Source organism: Taurulus bubalis, assembly GCF_910589615.1.
Source record: "Taurulus bubalis genome assembly, chromosome: 3".
Lineage (NCBI taxonomy): Eukaryota > Metazoa > Chordata > Actinopteri > Perciformes > Cottidae > Taurulus > Taurulus bubalis.
Window position 1 is genome coordinate 11,420,630 of NC_136591.1, and position 4,074 is coordinate 11,424,703.

Below are 4,074 nucleotides of genomic sequence, written 5' to 3' on the forward strand. Positions count from 1 at the left end.
CTAACAGCAACAAACAGAAAATACTACAGCGTTCAATGAGAAAAAGGAGATCAGCATTAAATAATCTTGAGGGGGAACAACATGATACATTTAGGGTTGCCTTTTCATGAGTCATGTTTTGAGCTGAAATTGAAACCAACTCCTACTCATGCATTTAAAAATGCAGTACCCCTCTCGCTCAATCAAATACAAGCAAATCGATCAAACCTGGGAGACCAAGTAAGTCCCAAAATGACCCAAAAACATGGTCATAACAAGAAACCATTGCCTTTAATGATAATCCGCCCATGCAGTCAACAACATTAAAGCACATTAGCCTTTAGTCATTATCATGAGCAGTAAGCCCCACTGTAAATATAACACGAATAAATAGGCCATAATGAACATGGGAAATGATGTAACCATCTAGGTTATAAATGGTCCTGTTTTCACATAACTCGGAGGCTTTCCCCGACTTCTGAGAAGGCTAATGAGAAAAAAAAGTGATTATTTAAGTAGGTTTGGCACAGTAATGATCGAAAGGCAGCTACAAATTAGACTCAGAGAATCCGTTTGGAGGCCAGAACGTTCTAGAGGAACTATGCCAGGAGGCATATGCAGAGCAGACAACATATTTGTGTCATCCTGGCGGGAGAAAAAAAAAAGGTTCCCCACAGAAGTTCCACACTTTGGGGTGAATGAACGAAGATCTAACAAGTCGTTCATAATTTACAGACATCTGAACTATTAGACATTTCAGCGAAATGATAAACACTGGCAGTAGTGCTGTCAAATGTCTGACACTATGATGATGCAAGGACTAGACTTCTAACTCCTAGTTCCTGTGGGGGGAAATGGGTCATTACAGCGTCAGAAAGAAAAACAAAATGGACATAATATAGCATATTCAGAGCACTGCAGATACTATAGTATTATATATATAAAAACAATCTTAATTCCATTTTAGCTAAGCTTTTTATAGACATGTGTTTGATAAACCCTGAACCTAATCCATACTTATCAGGAAAAAAACACATATTCTTTCCCTTTTTTTCTTTTTTTCCAGCTTCCAAAGCATCATCAGATGGAAATGGCCCATCTGCGTGGCTGTCAAAAGGCAAAAGCCAGTCATGCAACATGTCGCATGTGGCCAGCGGGACGGAGAGGGGAAAACCCCCTCACGCTCCACAGAGTCCCTCACACCATCTGAAGCCCTGTCACTATGGACCGTCTGTCTGAGTGAATGTGTCCTTCTGAGTTTGATCACCAGCATCATCATCATTACTGCAGGGAAACCCCATATTTAGCAACATCAATGGCCCCCTTACTCTGACACACATCAGTACAATTAGTCATTTCATTTCCACACCTCAGTGGGCGAGAACACACAGAGTGAGATGAGACAAGGCACTCAAATAATTTCAACCAACATGCAGGGGGCTTTTTTTTCTCATTTCACACGTTGTGCAGAGAATACAATCGGTATAAGCAGACCAGTAAACTAGTATACAGATAACAGACTGAAAAGCTAAGTTGATATAGAACATATTTAATAAATAAATAGTTTAAAGCATTTTTAAACCAGCAATTCCAACATCCACTGACTGCTGCTTGTCAAATATGAGGATTTGCCTCAGTTCAGATACATCATTTCCCACCCGTCTGTGTTTCCCACCTCTGTGATGACCATGCCCCGCCCTGATCGGTTTCACCTGGTCCTCTTTATCTTCCCCTTCACCTGAGTGAGTATGTAGTGTCACTCTGTGTCGGTTCATCTTCAGACCCTTTTCCTTATGTCGCCCGTTTGTTTGGACTTTGTTTGGTTCGTCTGACCTCGTCTTTGTCATCCCTGATATATTTGCTTGCCTTTTCCTTTGACTGAGAGACTGACAGGCTTTAGGCAGTTAAAGAAGACATCAACAGCATCATACCAGATTTAAACTCAGAATATAAGGTGAAAATAACGCGCCCTCTGTAACACCCCACCTGAAGGCTTCGACTGCTCTTATCAGAGCAAAAGCCATTGACAGAACTAATCCTTTCCGATCAAAAAGCTGAGAACCTGAGCGCTCTTTATCACCCAGGCTGGTAAACCCTGCTCTGTTCTGATCTGAACAGAAATGGGCTAGATCCCCGCTTATAAAGGCCATATTGTATGAAAGTGTTTGATCTTGTGACTTTCTCATCTTTCCCTGAATCACTTCTCCTCTTCTAAGCCGAGGTCTGTCCTCACACATCACATCCTTCGCCCTCACACCTTTGATGTTGCGTCATCCTTTCTAAATACGAGCTACCAATCAGACTCAGTTCAATACATGATTGAACTTTTGTTTGCCACACCTGTAGTGGGTGGAAAAATCATTTAATTTTTTCTTCTAAATGTCCCTGTGCACAGCACTACATTACAGTGAGGGTGAGCTGCGTTAGCATCAAGCCGCATTAGCATCAAAATGGTAATGAAAGTTGACCACAGTGCGTCTAAAGTGAATGAAAACAAGCAGTGCAGCAACAAATAAGGAGATTATAACACACTTGTAACTCGTAGGTTGTTAAAAGCTAAATATTCTGAACACCCGGTCAATGGATTCACTCAGATGACCTCATCAGGTGTTACCTGAATCTAGCTAACATGAGCTAACATGAGCTAACATGAGCTAACTTGTGACTTTACCTTAGCTTGGTTATGTTTCTCTTCCTCAGCTGACTTCTGCTGGAATAGTTATGTAAAGGAAGTGAATATGAAATCAGCAACCGCGAACTGCCTGCTAGATTAATATCTAACTGTACAGAGTCCTAGCTAGCAGCAGCAACAAGTGGGCTGACTAGCTGTAAACAGTAAATAAAGTCTCGAGCAGCTTCTGTCTGCTCGAGACTTTATCTCGGCATACAGCCAAAGATTGTCTATTGGTAAGAAGCATCACTCATACCTTAAAAATACTCTGAAACTATGTCCAGTTTCCTTTGATGAATTAACGTTACTGCAGAAAAAAAACAGAGTTGTGTTGAGCGTTTTATCAGGCTGACTAAGGTAAAGTAATTTATTCTTATACATTATTTTGAAATGTTTTAAATATATACATATATATAATTGATATGAAACAATATATATATGTATATATATATATAAATATATAAAAGTGAATATATATAAATATCTGTCTCTTCCAGCTTCTCTTATGTGAGATGTTGCCGCTTTTTCCTCAGCATTCAGCAAATCCTCAGATTTCAGCATTCGACTGGTCAGCAATTTGAATACATCACCTTGACTTTTTTCCTTATTTTCTGACATTTTATGGGCCGACTGTAAGTTGGACAGATAACATAATTGAGCAATGTATACTCAAATTGTCATTCACAAAGAAACTAATGAGCTCTTGAGGTCTTGAGCATCTGCAAAGAGAAAAACTACTTTCTCCACAAGTATCCTACTGCTTCTCTCTTGATGTTAGAAAGGAAAACAATCTGCATTGGTTTTTAGAAATGTATTTCAAAACTTTTGCATTTTGTCCTGCCCTCCTTCCATGTGGTAATTTTCTATTCATCATTTTGAGATGAATAGAGAAAAAAATGAATGAGAGGCCAAGTGCTGGAAGCCAGGGACAGAACAGAGAAGTGATATGGAAATGTGCTCTGCATGGTTGGTGTGCTCGGCTCAAGTGTCGGTGTATTGGCGTGTGTGTGTGTGCGTGTTCCAAGCCATGGAAGTACAATCAAGTCGGGGAAGGTACAATCAATAGTTTTTAGTGAATGTGTGTGTGTGTGTGTGTGTGTGTGTGTGTGTGTGTGTGTGCATTTTGTAAAATACTGTGGTCTGTGTAAAAGGCTTTGGTGAAGGATGGGTTGTGAAATATCGCTCTCTCTCTCTCTCTCTCTGGCTCGCTCTTTATTCTGTATCAGGGTGTATGAGATCGACATGAAGAAATGTGCACATCTGCTTATGGGAGATAAGACGAGGTGTGTGTGTGTGTGTGTGTGTGTGTGTGTGTGTGTGTGTGTGTGTGTGTGTGTGTGTGTGTGTGTGTGTGTGTGTGTGTGTGTTTATGTGAGATAGAAAAGAAAAAAACTTCTGGCAAATCTCTGTACCTTGTGAAATCA